This window comes from Danio rerio, chromosome 5 (assembly GCF_049306965.1).
Source record: "Danio rerio strain Tuebingen ecotype United States chromosome 5, GRCz12tu, whole genome shotgun sequence".
NCBI classification, from domain to species: domain Eukaryota; kingdom Metazoa; phylum Chordata; class Actinopteri; order Cypriniformes; family Danionidae; genus Danio; species Danio rerio.
The window spans coordinates 71,372,672-71,389,737 of NC_133180.1; the positions used below are offsets into that span (position 1 = coordinate 71,372,672).

At 37.2% G+C, this 17,066-nt stretch overlaps 1 protein-coding gene across 18 annotated transcripts in view; it reads left to right on the forward strand.

Annotated features, from left to right (window-relative positions):
* The window catches only part of kcnt1b (potassium sodium-activated channel subfamily T member 1b), a 180,926-nt gene that overhangs the window by 30,809 nt on the left and 133,051 nt on the right, over positions 1-17,066 (forward strand). The window lies entirely within an intron of this gene.

Genomic DNA, 17,066 nt, shown 5'->3' on the forward strand with positions numbered 1-17,066 from the left:
CTGAAAACCTGTAACCATTGACATTCATAGTAGGAATACTGTGGAAGTTAATGGTTACATGTTTCTTCTTCAAAATAGCTTCCTTTGTGTTTAATAGAAGAAAGACACTTGTAAAAGGTTTGAAACAAGTAAATAATGTAAGAATTTTCATTTTTGGATGAACTATCACTTTAAGAAATTAAACTTAGATAGTTTTGATATTGATTTTATGCAGCATCATAATGCAAGATAAAAAACGTCATTGAATTATTGAATCCACAGTCGGGGTGTTGAAAATTCAACGTTGAGTTTTCATCAGGTTTGCACCCTCAAATAATGCTTTTTCAATGATAGAAATATTCATAAACACAGACGATTAAGTTAACAATATCTGTAAGTTATTAAATGACTGTTATGTAAAATTGATGATGAACACCTGCTGTTAACAGGCAGAATCACTAAAGCAACACAAAACTACAGACTTTTTTTGATTGTTTGTATCAAATTAATACATAAAGACATAATTTTATGATTTTCTTGTCATTTATCTTGCAACTTCACTGACTGTACTTAAAAACTGCATTAAATTAATTTGACAAAAATTCAGGCAAATAAAGTCAAACAAGGTAGTAATAAGTGAAGTTGCTGATGATGTTTTTGCTGAGAGCTGTTTATTGATCCTCTGCTGAGATTTTGAGAGATTCACTGTGTTTTATTTCAGTTGATTTAATCTACGGCTGTGATTGAAGTGCAAATAATAATACATAGTTTCATCATCATTTAGACACTTTGCTTAATGGAATGTTATTTCAGCTATTGCTGTTTAGTTTCACATTGTTTACAATTTTTGATTAATTTAATGCAATTGTCTATTAAAGTCAGTGAAGTTGCAAGATAAATGAGAAGAAAATCATTAAATTATGTCTTTATTTATTAATTTGATACAAACTGAAGTCAGTTGTACTGTTCCTTCAGTAAATTCTGCTTGTTGACAGCAGGTGTTAAATTATTACTCAGTGATATTGTTAACTTAATCACTGCGTCTGTGTTCATGCATCTTTCTATCATTGAAAAAAAACATTATTTGAGGGTGAAAACCTGATGAAAGCTCAACGTTGAATTCTCAACTATCCAATTGTTGATTCAATGATAATTCAGTGACGTTCTGCTAACCTCCAGCATTCACTTTTGAGTTGCTAAACTAGTAGAAACCTCCACTAATTTTCTGTCAGATACTCATTTGACAGTCAAATATGACGCTTTGCGCAAATCACATCGAGCTCTCATAGACAAATGAGTTACCTGTGGCATTTTAAGAGCTGGTGAACACGCACTCATGTGTTTTCATTCCCACGTTTGCTCTGTGTGGTCAATATTTTTGTTTATACATGATGTAATGTTCATTTATTTAATATAATACGCCATAAATCATACATCCTCCATGTCTCATTAGCCCCTTTCACACAGTGATACCGGTAAATATCCGGAAAATTTACGGAACGACTTTACCGGTATATTCAAAAAAGCACTGTTCACACAGGCGAGGACGTTACGGAAATTTTCCGGAAAAGAGCATTCACACATCCATTCCAAAATACCGGTAAATTCTGACATCATTCACCACAAATGGCTTGAAACGGCTGCGCTTGTATTTGTAAACATTTGACTAAATTACAAACTCTTTTGATGATCAATATTGTGAACAACTTTCGCAGGATCACTTTCGCATGTCGAGATCATAATATGTGTGTGTGCTGGCGCTCACAGGCTGTTTCATGGGCACACGCAAAGCTTGAAGGTAAACAAACAACGGCTTATCATAAGCATCTTATCGATGATTATTTGCACAGTTGGCATTAAGAAGAACATATAAACGTGATCTGACTAACTTCTAGCAGCTAAATGCGTCTGGAAAAATATTCAAAGGCTTTTATTCTCACAAACCGCGCGGACGTAAATGCGTCTGACTGTTGTGATTGGCTAAAGCAGACGGCTCACGTCAGCACGTTCTAGACGTGCACGCGCTTATTCCGGAAATATTCCTTCTGCGTTCACACAGCGCAGCATTCCGGCAAATTGCCGGTAATGTTACAACTTCTCTTTCCGGAAAATAGCCAGAACGAATTTACCGGTATTTTCAAAAAGGACCTGTTCACACATACAACCTTTCCGGAAAATTGCCGGTAATTTTCCGGAAAGGTCTGTATGTGTGAAAGGGGCTATTGTCAAATATTATTGAATCTAACCTGGAATTGAGTTATTCGGAATCAATAAGTGATTTAAAATAACACAACTTTTTTGGTCATGTAATGCTGCTGATCTGATTAATAAATGAAGGTTCGTTAATAAAGGTGGAATAAATTTGACTCTCATGTCTGTATGCAAAACGCATGTAAATTATGCAGTCATTATGGTTTGGATGGGCAGATGAACAGTTCACAATGATTTCTTTATTGCTGATCTCCACCCAGCTCTCATCTCACCCTAGTACTGTTTTCGGTGTGTGCGGAAGCTGTATGGACATAATGCACCTTTCTGCAGGGTTGGATTCATATCTACTCAATGATATCCTTTTAATGTAATGCTCTCCAACTGCCCATTCAGCCTATTATGTACTGCCGTAATGCTGCACAAAGGCACTTGTGAACGCAGTTGAGCTCAATATGAGAGATGAGCAAAGAGAGAGCTGTTGAGTTGTAAAAAAATGTTTTTTAAAAATTATAAATCACATTTCTCAATACTTATGGCTGGTCGGCGGATTTTTACAGTTATTATTGACAGTAATAATTGTAATAGCTGTTTTATAAAGTCTCAGTGCCATGTTCAGACATTTGGCATGCAAATGTTGAGGTGGAAATAAGTACAAATGCTTTACGATCTTTTAATCACTCTTTTTTTAAAAAAAAAAAAAAAAATTTATTTAACATGTTTTAATGAGATGTTTAACAAAAACAGGACAATACCAATATAAAGAAGAAAAAATAATTGACATTAGCCACCCACCCCCTCAAAAAAAAGAAATAAATAAAGGAAGGCATCGTCTCATTTACCAATATATATATACAGTTGAAGTCAGAATTATTAGCCCCCTTTTGATTTTTTTTTTCTCTTTTAAATATTTCCCAAATGATTTTTAACAGAGCAAGGAAATTTTCACAGTATGTCTGATAATATATTTTCTTCTGGAGAAAGTCTTATTTGTTTTATTTCGGCTAGAATGAAAGCAGTTTTTAATTTTTTAAAACCATTTTTGGGACAAAATTATTAGCCCCTTTAAGCAATTTTTTTTTTCAATTATCTTCAGAAAAAAACATCATTATACAATAACTTGCCTTGTTACCCTAACCTGCCTAGTTCACCTTATTAACCTAGTTAAGCCTTTAAATGTCACTTTAAGCTGTATAGAAGTGTCTTGAAAAATATCTTGTAAAATATTATTTACTGTCATCATGTCAAAGAGAAAATAAATCAGTTATTAGAGATAAGTTTTTAAAACTATTATACTTAGAAATGTGCTGAAACAATCTTCCCTCTGTTAAACAGAAATTGGGGAAAAAATAAACGGGGGCGCTAATAATTTAGGGGGGGGCTAATAATTCAGACTTCAACTGTGTATGTGTATATATGTATATATGTATATATATATATATATATATATATATATATATATATATATATATATATATATATATATGTGTGTGTGTGTGTGTGTGTGTGTGTGTGTGTGTGTGGCAGCCGACAAATCAGCAGCAACTACGTGATGCTATCATGTCAATTGGGACCAAAATCTCTGAGGAATATTTCAGTACCTTGTTGATTAAGGCAAAAAGGGGTCCAACCTGGTACTTATAAGGTGTACCTAATAAAGTGACCAGTGAGTGTAATATCCCTGCCTCCAAAAAAAAAAAAAAAAACCTACCAAGCTATACAAAAATGTAAACATCCATTTATGATTGGAAAAACTGAATATGTTTTAATATACAAGCTTTAAAGCATGCCTTAATATATTAAGAAATCTAAAGAAAAAATGTGCATTTGTGGACTGTATACCACAATAAATAAAATGGTAAATCTGTCATGCACTCAGTGTGTAGCATGACAGAAGTGATCTAGTCTAACTTAGCTGCAAAAGCTAGCTTTGGCTCAGTATTGATCTCAATGGAGCTACAGCTTGCAAGCACAGGGCTCACGCAAAATGGTTTACTGGAGTTGTTGACTAGCACGGGTTAATTCTCACACTTTCATTTTATTTATAGCTTCCTAGCAGGCTGTGTGTCTATGAAGAATAATTACCTCTATGAAAGTTGGTATGCAGTCTCAATGTAATGTGATGTAATGAACTTTTTTCTCTTCTGTATTTCTTACATAGTTGAGATTAGTGTGAAAGATCCTGTGGGTTTACAAGGTCAGATCCTCATCGTTCCAAAAAAAAAAAAAAAAAAAAAACTTGTACAGGAATTAAACATCTAAGTTGAATTGGAATTTTAATTTGCATATAGCACTACTGTATCTGTATGTACTAATGATAGTTCTTCCAAATTTTAAATTAAAAAATGTTAATTTAAATCTTTAACATTTAGGGCCCTATTTTGAAGTCCAAAGCGCAGGGCGCAAAAGCGTTTCCGAATCCTCTTTTGCTATTTTAGCGAAGGAAAAATCAGCTTTGCGCCGTGGCGCATGGTCTAACAGGGTTGAGCTTATTCTCTTAATGAGTTATAGGTGTTTTGAGAATAAACCAACCAGAGTCTCATCTCCCTTTCCCTTTAAGAATCAGTTGCGTCACTCCAAGGCACATTTGCTATTTAAATGGCGGACTTTTTAAGTGGAAAAACTGAAAGCTTCACTAGCGAGAAAACAGTTAACCAGAGCATCTGCAGAGCGAGAATGAGAGAATGAGCCTCCTCATTCTTTATTTTCACTTTCACTCTCTTTCGTGGATAAGGAAACATGTTGTAGGCCTATGCACAGACATTCATTAGCCTTCATAAATAATTTTGTTTATTAAGCGCAAAAATTTGTTTCAAAACTATTTCTAAATTCAGCTCTAATTTCCAGCAAATGAAGAAACAAATAATAATAACGAAGTGTGTTCAAAAAACTGAGTCCTAATACACATGCTATGCTTCAAAACCTGATAGGAGGGCAAATATAAATATGCATAAAACAAATATAAATATGCATATACCATATAACATTGTATATAACATTATACAAAAGCAAATTGTCATGAATAAACTGAAAAAGCCCCCCCGAGAGGCATGATAGTATGATTTTTATATTTATGTAGAAAATAATAATTTTTGTAATATTTTATTCCTTTAATACTTTTTCATTTGTAAAAATATTTGCGTATTCCTGTACATCTTGCATATGTAGTAAGCAATATGTAAGGGAGGCGCACAACTAACGCACTCTGCGCTGGAGTTTAGACCTGCTCCTAGCTGGTCTATTGTGAAGTCTATTTTATTTCCACAAAATAGCAACGCGCCTACAATGCCCCTTTACATGCATCTTATCTAGACCGAAACACCCATGAGTCCACAAAGTGGCGCAATTTAATTAGCTATTTAAGCAACGTAAAATTATAGTCTAAAAATAGCAACTCATTATAGAAACAGGTGATAGTGCTCTTAATATCGGCGTTATAACGAGGGAAACAATAATTAATTTGATTACTCAAATAGTAGCAACCTTAGTTACGCCATTTATTTATAGCGCCATTATTCCCATCACTGATGAGCATACCTGTCAACCCTCCCGTTTTTCCGGGGATTCTCCCGTATTTTACAGTTCTATCCCACTTTCATCCTGTAAAGATATTTTCCCGTATGTCTCCTGTATTTTCAGTCTTTCTCTGAAGGGTGTCAAATAAATATTAAAGAGCCGAGCCTCCCTATATACGCAACCCATACTGCCGAACCACCAGGGGCCGCCCTTTGCTCTTAAATTTGAGTCTGTTCTGTGCTTTTGCTTTGTTTAGGCATGAAAACACTTTAAAATAAATATAAAAACAGCATAATTCCCTTCCTTTTTGTTTTAAGTGCAGTCTCTCCTTCATATGCAATCCTCAAAACAGTCAAATAGCAGTGCGTGACTGTCAGCTGACGCGCTCTATAGTGATAAATAGACGCTGTTTCCCAGAAGGATTCTGTACACACAATTTGTAGAGGAGGGAAAGTCTGGGTTTTGGGTGCGTGTTAAACCGACATATACACATAATAATAATATCTAATGATGTCTATCTTTGAGGGTTTTTTAGGGTGCTTTCACACCTGTGAATCGATTCAGTTGTTCCGAAACAGAGATTACGAATGTTACATTGTTGCTCTTTGCTCTTGGAGCGGTTCGCTTTCACATTGCAAAGTTTCTAAACGGACCAAAATAGCTAAAACAAGTCACGTGCGAGTAAACTCTCCTCACATTGGTCAAAGTGTCAGGGTTTATTTTGCAGTGTCCCGCTAAGCTATCAGGAGAGGTGGTGGTTTGATGGTGATTGACAGGGTGCGCGCGCGCGATGTGTCTGAGGAGAGATGCGGTGGGGAGGGGTGAGAAGGGTGCGCGACGATGCCTATTTAAGGACTGGGAAAGAGACGTGAGATTACCGGGAGATCATCACTCGTTTGCGGGCATCCGGAGACTCGCGAAACTTCCCGCCATACTCATAATTCTCTCTTCATATGGCCGTAAGCCTATTACATATCCATAAACACTGTGATATAACCGCGCTCGGATCGGATCGCTTTCTCACTGCAATCGAACCGCTCCAGGGTTCGTTTCAATCGAGCCGAGACCACCTCATTCAAGCGATCTCGGAGCGATTACTTTGGCGCGGAATAGAGCGCGATTGCCCTGTTCACATATGCCAATCGAACCGCGTTAACTGGGCAATCGAGACACGTTCCGAAACAAAAGTGTAGGTGTGAAAGCACCCTTAACTAATTTCGTCCTTAATGAGCATAAACAGTTAGGAAAGCAATCGAATGCTTTCATTATAATGTTAGATGTGTGCATTTTAAAAGTGACACCTGTTATTTAATGTAATCAAATGAAAAAAAAATCGAAATAAATGAGATTAATTTGCTGCTCTTTAATCAGAATGTGTAAGTTTACAGTGAAGAAACGGCTAATGAGATTTGATAACTTCTATTTCTTTATAATAGCTATCAATTTTAATAAGCTGAGCTGTTTGCTAATTTATTTGCTGCTAATGTATACTATTTATTTTTTCTTTTGTAAATAATAATAATAATCATAAAATATATTACTGACCATTTAACGGTTTATTTACAATGAAACTGCTCCGTATGAACATATTTAGTAACTTAGGGATTTTTTAAAAGATTTTTTATCCCTTATTATGGTGGGCATATCCCTTATTTTCACATCTCAATGTTGACAGGTATGCTGCTGAGCGTTAACAGATCCTTTGTATAACCAGCACTTGTCTTGTGCATTGCCTGTTCTTGTTGAATTGCTGAATGCCTCCGCAATTATAAGTTGCTTTGGACAAAAGCCTCTTCTAAATGACCAAATATAAATGTAAAAAGTGAAAATGGAGACTTTTAATTTCAGACTTCTGTTTTGAAGTCTACAGTCATAAACCTGAGAGCCCCTAGAGGCAAACGCTTCATAGCTTTTGGTGGCTAGCACTGTTGCACTAGCATTTACTGGCCGTAAAATTGACGTATGATGTTAATGTAACATCCTTTGAGACCTCCAGGGCTTGAAAGGAGGAAATGTCAATCTGTCTCTCTATTGATCTGCTCCGTGGATGCCTTAACAACACTTTATAATGGGCTTTCTTAGTGTTAGTTGCTAAGGGCAGACTATAAATAGGGCACAGGCTTATACAGTAGCCAAGGATGAATGGGAATCTTAATTACTGTCTTTCTTACCATCGTCATGTACAGCAATTACAGAAAAGTTTTCATTTGACAACATATTCAGGTTATTCTAGGTCATGCAGTGTGTTGTCATTCAAATTATAACATCAAAGTGAACAAGCCTCCCACTCATTTTAGCGCTGACTGGAGGTTTAAAACATTTCAGCCAACTACATTTGCATATCCTGATATGACATCTTATTCTGTCAAACCTTCAAGCACTTTCGGTCCTAAAGGCAGAGCTCAGCCAAAAAAAAAAAAAAAAGAGTAAAAGGAAATTCTGTCTTTTTGTACTTGTTTTAAACATGAGTTTTCTTTTACTGTTGAACATAAAAGAAGATATTTTGAAGAATGTTGCAAACTTAGGCCCCGTTTACACTAATGCGTTTTAATTTAAAAACGCATAAGTTTTGCTACGGTTACGCCATCCGTCCACACTACATCGGAGTTCTCGAGCGCCGAAAACGGAGCGTTTCGAAAACGCTGGAGAGGCCGTTTTCTTTCTGAAACACTGCTGCTCTGTCTCAGTGTGGATGATGGAAAACAGAGACATCTGAAAACGGAGGCGGGGCTGCAGACATTCGCCTCTCTTATTGGAACTTTTACTCAATATTAAGTAGCCTAACACACACAGTTCAGTCCTGCATCCTCTCCTTGTAATTTCAGACTTCGCAAGTTTGATCAAGGCTGCAGTCTCTTCTTCTGAGTTTGATATGGAAAACAGACTATACCGAGGACACTTCAAAGGGAACAGTGTACTTTATAACTTCATTCACATCACCCTGGCTACGTTGTTTCACTTTCTCAACAATAAAATGTAAACATGATTTAAGGAACTGCCTATTTTCATTTTAATGCAGAAATGTTGAGGCGCCGTGCTGCATGTATGAGCGTCGTCTTCACAGTGTGGATATTTATAACAAAACGGAGCCGATAACAACTGTCTCCTTTCAATTTCAGTGAAAATACGAAACATACCCTTTCTTTTGCTGAATATCAGTTTTAATAATCGATAATGGCCATTATAAAAGTATAACACAATAAGTTTACACAATATAGGAAATAAAGGCAAGCGATCAGTCAATATACAGAATAGGCTACGTGGTTACATTAATCATTAACTTATCTTTGCGCTTAGCCAAAACACGTTACCTGAGAACAAGTAATAGATTCCAATGACCAAAGTCAGGGAATATGTTGTTTGATAAAGACAACAAGATGAATAAAATATCCTGTTTAATAAATATAGTGAGATTAGATCCAGCGGAAGGTGCTTGATGAAAAGTCAGACTAGCAGAGCTCTCATCTGGGTAGATGGGCTGCAGCGCTTGACCGAGAATGTGTGTGTGTGGTCACGTGATGTGCGTTTTCAGCGTTCTGGTGTGGACGGAGAGCAGTTCATAAACGCTGGGTAAAACGCCATAGATATATACACTAGATATCGCATAGGGACCCTAAGCATGCGTCAATAGCGCCACCACATTGGTACAGTGCTCCCAGGACAAACGTCATTCAACCGCACTAGTCAAGACTGTTATTACGTGAAGATGCTGGACTTTAGCGCTGTCTACGGGTGTAGAAACGAGCAAACAAAGAAATCAAAGCACAAAGGCAGAACATTTCATAGGTAATATTAAGTTTTTTTTCTGTTTTTGTATGTTCTGAACTTTTGTGCTAATCAGATAACGTTATTGATGATAACAGTCACTTACTGAATTCACCATACGGCAAAGCAGCTCCAACTCGCACTAAACACTCGGCTTATGCTAGTTTTGTTGAATAAAATCAGCAAACAATGCAAAAGAAATTTGACAACGAGATGCTGCGCTGCCAGAAACTGGTATTATTGTCGGCTAACGTTAGTGAGTCGTTCGGGGTATTCATTCACAAACGAATCGCTCTCTCCTTCAGTATGAGAAGTGAAAGCAGGAGAGGAGGGGTGTTTCAAGACACGGATTAGATCAAATTTAACAGGGAGGGTGGATAGTACATTTCTATACACACAAACACAAGCTTTTTGTCAGGAATGCCCGTGCGGTCACTGATCCATCAATGTAGAAAAGTGATGTAAAATTATAATTTTCGTAATTAGAAAAAAACAATTACATACTAACATCCAGGAAAACTCCCGATCATAGATATATGTGTATATCTCTGGCTTTGGATGGCCACAGTCCTCCACTGTACATTGGTCCCGCATTCATTTCAAAGGAGCGCTACCCTGTAGCAAGATGGCGGCGCTATTGACGCATTCCGTCCAATAGACAACAATAGGCCAGGCGACATCTAGTGTATATATCTATGGTAAAACGCGAGTGTGGACGCGGATCGTTTTCATTCTAAAACGCCGTTTTAAAACTAAAACGCACTAGTGTAAACGGAGCCTTATTTGCCATTGACTTCAGTGCTCAACATATACGACTACTCCCCTCACAAATCTCTCATTTAAATGAATATTTTCTATTGGAAGCTTTACAATATTATATTTGTCCATATACATTAGATTAGTCAGTACTGGGGGCGCAGTGGGTGGCACAATCTCCTCACAGCAAGAAGGTCGCTGGTAACTCGGCTGTGTTAGGTGGCATTTCAGTGTGGAGTTTGGGTGTTCCTCCAGGTGCTCCGGTTTCCCTCACAAGGTGAATTGGGTAAGCTAAAATTGTCCTTAGTGTGTGTGTGGATGTTTCCCAGTGATGGGTTGCAGCTGGAAGGGCATTCGCTGAGTAAAACATATGCTGGATAAGTTGGCGGTTCATTCCACTGTGGCGACCCCGGATTAATAAAGGGACTAAGCTTAAAAGAAAATGAATGAATAGTCAGTACTGAAGCGAAGAGTTTCAGAGTGCACTGAGATCCAGCGGCAGGTCCTGAGATGGTCTGGCGAAGTAAAGCCTCTCTCGGCGGGGAGCTGTTTGCGAAGCTGCCACTGACTGCCAAGAGTCTGAAGCAAGATTTCAAAGACGCTTTATTTTGATAAATAAACTGCTGATTTGACTTTTAAATAACTACATTCCCAATTGAAAAACTCTTAGAACTTGATTTTGTAGCATAACAAATAAGTATTTTTCTAATTTGCGCATTGCAGGGGGGCGCTCCGCCTGTGTTCTGTGTGAGTTCTAATGCCCCAGTATAGTGAAGGGGACCAGGCCCGGATTGGCTAATCGGGAGGACCGGGAGAATTCCCGGTGGGCCGGTCCGTTTTTTTGGCCATGAGGGCCGGTGTCCCTAGCTCCAGAATCTGTTGCTCTCAGCAGTCTCACTTTTTAAATTTATTTATTTATTTACTTGACCACAGCCTTTTTATTCATTATTTTACCGCAGCTCTGCTCTTTTTATCTTTTTTCTCGCAAGGTGCAGCCTGCAGGTTAATGATGATATTACATCGATGAGTCATTACACTATGAACAGCAGTTGTGGTATAGTGTATAGCACGTTAATTTATGACACGGCAGACCTGGGATCCTCGTCTGTGTAATTTTTTTTTTCATTTTTATTGTTAAGACATATAAGACTGTTAGGGTTGTTGATCATTTGAAGTTCTAAAGAAGCTGTTTTCTCAAAAAAAGACGTGATAGTGTCATTAGAAACTGATTTGGAAATGACCTTATTTTAATATAGTCAGTCTTGAACTGAGGTGGGCTGGTCTGAGGCTTGAAACTCCAGCGCTGAAAAGGAGTCCCACTCCGGCCCTGAAGGGGACACTATGCAGCAAGCGCCGTCTTTCGGATAGGAAGTTAAACCGAGGTCCTGACTCTCCGGTCATTAAAAAACCCATGGCACAACTCGTAACGAGTAGGGGTGTAACCCTGGTGTCCTGGCCAAAGTCCCTGCATCGGCCCTTACAGATCATCATCTTCCAATCGTCCCCGTCCATCGAATTGTACTATATAGTTTTAATAATGCTTCTATTTCTGTACACTCCAAAAATATATTTTTATATTTAAAATGAGCTGACGCATTACAATTCTTAAGATTTTTTTTGGGGACATTTGTTGATCAATCCACTTGACTGTCTGAAGATAATTTAATCAGTTTGTGTTAGGACGACATAAATGAATTGAGTGGAATCCTGCATTATTTTTTAGTGTGTAACAATTGAACAACTTAATTTGAAACGCAACAGTTTTTCCAAGCTGATGAGCAGTAAAAGCACTGAATGCCGATTAGTAGCCGCTGTGAAGAAATCAATGAAAAGACCCGCAGAGCTTCATTGTCTGTTGGTGAAGGCTTTAATGGTTATCATTACTCCTATTTTATGGCTGTTGGTGTAAATAGGCCTTGATAGAATGTACTGTAAATACATCCTTTATTTAATGTGCTAATGAAAACATTCTTGCTGCTTAACCTCAATCTTTTATATCATTTAACAAAACCATTTTGATGACAGTTGGATTTTCTGATAAAAATTCTAATTTAAAATACAATAACCCGAGCAAGCAAGCAAATAAAAGATTAAATAAATGATTTGATAAATAATAAAATTATTCATTCATTTTCTGTTGGCTTAGTCCCTTTATTAATCCGGGGTTGCCACAGCCAATTGAACCGCCAACTTATCCAGCAAGTTTTTACGCAGCGGATGCCCTTCCAGCCGCAACCCATTTCTGGAAAACGTTCACACACTCATACACAACGGACAATTTAGCTTACCCAATTCACCTGTACCGCATGTCTATGGACTGTGGGGGAAACCGGAGCACCCGGAGGAAACCCACGCGAACACAAGGAGAACATGCAAACTCCACACAGAAACGCCAACTCAGCCAAGACACGAACCAGTTACCCAGCAACCTTCTTGTTAAGAGGCGACAGCACTACCTACTGCGCCACTGCTTCACCCAAATAATAAAATAATGAATCCTGAATCTTGTTTTTTTTTTTCCCCAATTTCTGTTTATTGGAAAGCTTTTTTTACACCTTTTTAAACATAATAGTTTTAATAGCTCACCTTTTAAAACTGATTTATTTTATCTTAGTTATGATGACAGTAAATAATATTTGAGTAGATATTTTTCAAGACACTTCTATACAGCTTAAAGTAACATTTAAAGGCTTAACTAGGTTAATTAGGTTAACTAAGCAGGTTAGGGTAATTAGGCAAGTTATTGTATAATGATGGTTTGTTCTGTAGACTATCGGAAAAAAATATAGCTTAAAGGGGCAAATAATTTTGACCTTGATGAAAAATGAAAAAACGCTTTAATTCTAGCCAAAGTAAAACAAATAAGACTTTCTCCAAAAGAAAGAATATTCTCAGACATACTTTGAAAATTTCCTTGCTCTGTTAAACATCATTTAGGAAATATTTGAAAAAGACAGAAAATCAAAGGGGGGCTAATAATTCTCACTTCAACTGTATATTAAATGTATGATACTTCAAATGTGTGATTATGATACCAAGCAAGCAAATTAATTAATAAATAAATGATTAAATAAATAATATAATTTATTGTATTAAACCATATTATTGTATATTATTTTTGTATATTATTTTATTTTGCCCAGTTTGGACAGAATTTTTAGAGTATAAATTAAATGTGTTATACCTCAACCGTGTGATTTATGATACCTGCACTTCCCATTTACATAGTTTGACTTGCAATACACCTGTTCTTCTCGAATTAGCCTTAAGTGTATATTGAAAGGATGAAATATCAGCATATTTTATAGTAACTAATGTAAAATGTATCCTGACACAATTAGCCAACTTGCTTTCACAACTCCAAACAACCCAAATACATATAAAAGATCTAAATGATCCACAGTGACTTGATTTCAAAGCTGCTTTCAGACCACCATCATGACATGTTTTGGTTGTTCCCGAAGGACATTTCTCTGACCTGTCAGCTCTTTCTATTTCTTGCTTCAGCACTTAGAGAGTAGACAGCAAAGTGTGATCATGGTCAGCTCTTTTTTATATTTTAAAGGGCACCTATGATGAAAAAAAAACTTTTGTAAACTGTGTGTAGTATAGTGCGTTCACTGTCATATTTGAGTAAAATTAAGTCCCAACGAGTCTCTTTTTTTTAATTATTACTGGCATTAAAATAGGACCCAATCCCAGTAAATTGGAGGCCCACCACAAAGTGACAGAGTAGTGCAGTTTTCCCTACCCACTGAATTGATTGACAGGCACCATGTTTCTATAATAACATGTACAGTATACATGACGACACAACATTTTATTTTTTTCAAATAAACCTGGATTAATATATTTGTTACAACTCTCTGTGGTTTTTATAAGTTTGAAACATTTTAAAACAGAGCTTGTTTGTAATAAACAGTAAATTGGCTATGTAATTCTTAACCGCTATAATCACCACGGCCGCATGGTCCCAGTAAACGCTAACATATATGAATTTGTGTGAGACTCATCATTTCAGAAAGGCTTGAATAAACGCCACCACAAATACATTAAATAAACTTACTTAGTGTTTTTGACTAACGAGCTGGATTTCAGCTTCATATGAGTTTCTATCTCTATCAATAACTGCTGTTTATCTGACATAACGCATGATGAGAACGCATGATGGAATGGTAGCCGGGGAGAAGCAACTCATTTACATTTAAAGCCACAGGCTACAAAAACAGCTAAATAGTCCTCAGACACCAAAACGGGCAGATTCTGGAGGCTATGATAAGTGATCTGATGAGTATATCAGAGCATAAGACTGATTCCAGTGACGCTCCAGGGACAGACCATTCTTTGCTGAGGCCAGCTTCCAGCCTCCTCTGCTGAGACTGCAGCTCTGCACAAGACTTTAGGCCAGCGGAGAAATTAAAATGGTCGTGCCAAACTGAGTCTGGTTCTCTCAAGGTTTTTTTTCTTCACTCTCCTACTGGTGAAGTTTTTTTTCCCTCTCCGCTTTCGCCACGGGCTTGCATGGTTCAGGATCTGAAAAGCTACTCATTGATGAATTTGCTCTTCAGTGTTGGACTCTCAATAATGACTTCAAACCACACTGAACTGAGCTAAACTGAACGGAACTTAAACACTAAAAACTGAACTACCCTGATCCAGTTACTATGACCATTTATGTGAAGCTGCTTTGACACAATCTACATTGTAAAAGCGCTATACAAATAAAGTAGAATTAAATTGAATATTTTGAGCTGAAATTTTACAGACACGTTCTGTAGACACCAAAGGCTTATCTTGCATCTTGTAAAAGGGGTAAAATAGGTGCCCTTTAAAAATCACTCAGCAGTTTAGAGCTGGTAGTTTGCCCTTCATGCCTTTCGATAACACAGATGACTTGTTTTTGTGTGAAATGTTTCATACATTTATTCCAAGCTGTCAAACGAGAGACCCATGCAGGCAAAAACTATTGTGTTTATTCAAAAACAATATGCGAGCAGTCTGATTCATTTTAGTTTGACAATCTGATATATATCGCATTTTGTTCATACTGAGCTGGCACACAGAGTCAACCATTTCTTACAAATGAGTGTGTTGTGAGCCAAAACAAATGAAGGGATTGACACTGGTTCACATAATGGCAATGTAAATGAATCATCTGTGATTCGTGCTTTAATACAGTTGTCCAAATTATTAGCCCTTCTGTTAATTTTTGTAAATACTTCCCTTAAGATGTTTTTTCCTTATGAGGAATTTTATACGCTATTTTTCTTCTGGAGAAAGTCTTGAAAACTAGATTAAAAGAAGTTTTAAATTTTTAAAGCCATTTTAAGGTCAATATTATTAGCCCCCTCAAGGAATATTTTCTTTTTGTTATACAGTGATTTGCCTAATTACCCTAACTTGCCTAATTCATGTAGTTAAGCCTTTTAAGGGGTGGTCCACAGTGTAATTTTAAGGCTTGGTTGTGTTTATAAGATGCAAAGCAATGTGTGATCATGCTTTATTTGTAAAAACCACAGTATTTTATCATATATCTTGATTATATACAGCTACTTAGCTAACATGAAAACGAAATATGTCATATTTTCGAGTTCCTCTGAAAGGCCCGCCCTCAAGAGGCTCTGATTGGTCAGCTAACATAATGTGCTATGATTCGCAGATCAGCTCCACACCACCAGGAAAAGCCTCACGCCTCTATAAGCATGCGCTATTGTGCTGTGTAAACACTGTGGCTGTGTCTGAAACTGCCTACTCCTCAGTAGTTACTGCATTTGAATTTAAACGTACTTCTTGGCCGTTAGAAAAGTATGTTCTATACAGTATGAATGTGAAAGTATAAATGGAATTTGGACGTACTACACCCGCCATTTTGTCATGGTCATGTGACCTACCTGCGTCAGTTGCATTGCTTCACTCCCATTCATGAATTCTCTCATGGGGCATCATTGGATAGCGCAGCATGCATAGGATGCGCACTTTAGAATCTCGCCGGAAGTAGTAAGTCATCAGGGTACTTCTTGCATACTGATTTTCCAATTCTATGAATTCGGACATACTACTCGGCTCGCATACTAATTTTAGCATACTGTATAGTATGGAAGTATGCGGTTTCGGATGCAGCATGTTAGTCAGAATAGCCATATCAGTTTGAGCCGGAATCAGACAGAAAATGAAAAGGACACAGCTGAACCTCATGCCTGCTCTCTAAAACAAGTATCTTTCACATATATTTGGGTTATAAACATAGTTAATTAATTTGAAAAATTCACATATCTTTTGCGCGTTATTTATCTGAGATGAAGAACGCAGGGAAAGTGACCGCATAGAGAGACACTGCAGTGCTTGTGAAGATTGTGGCTGTTTACATCGGTTTGACTGGTAAATATGAACTTGTAGTTAAATTGTTAGTGGTGCCAAACAGCATTTCCTGTTGTTTACATCCTTGTTTATGTCCTCGCCACAACTTACCATTAATGCCATAAACTATGCATTTAAGGCCGCATTTACACTGCGCTGTTCAAGTGACTTAATTTTTTTCTCCCATGTGGCACAGATCGGATATGGCCCAGGTATGTGTAAGCAGGAACAAATCACATGGATTGCGATTTACTTAAATCAGATTCAGGCCTTGTTCAAATGTGGAAATATATCCGATATGAATCGGATCTGTGTTGTGTCTGCAGTGTAAGCAGGTAGATTGGATTTTCACCTGTCATCAAAAACCATAGCGAATGACGTTAAGTCTGACACTTTAATTTCAGAACAGACTTCAGCAGAGTCCCAACCTTAAATCTCATAAACAAGAGGACTAAAACAGCTTTTAATATTGTCATAAAGCACAG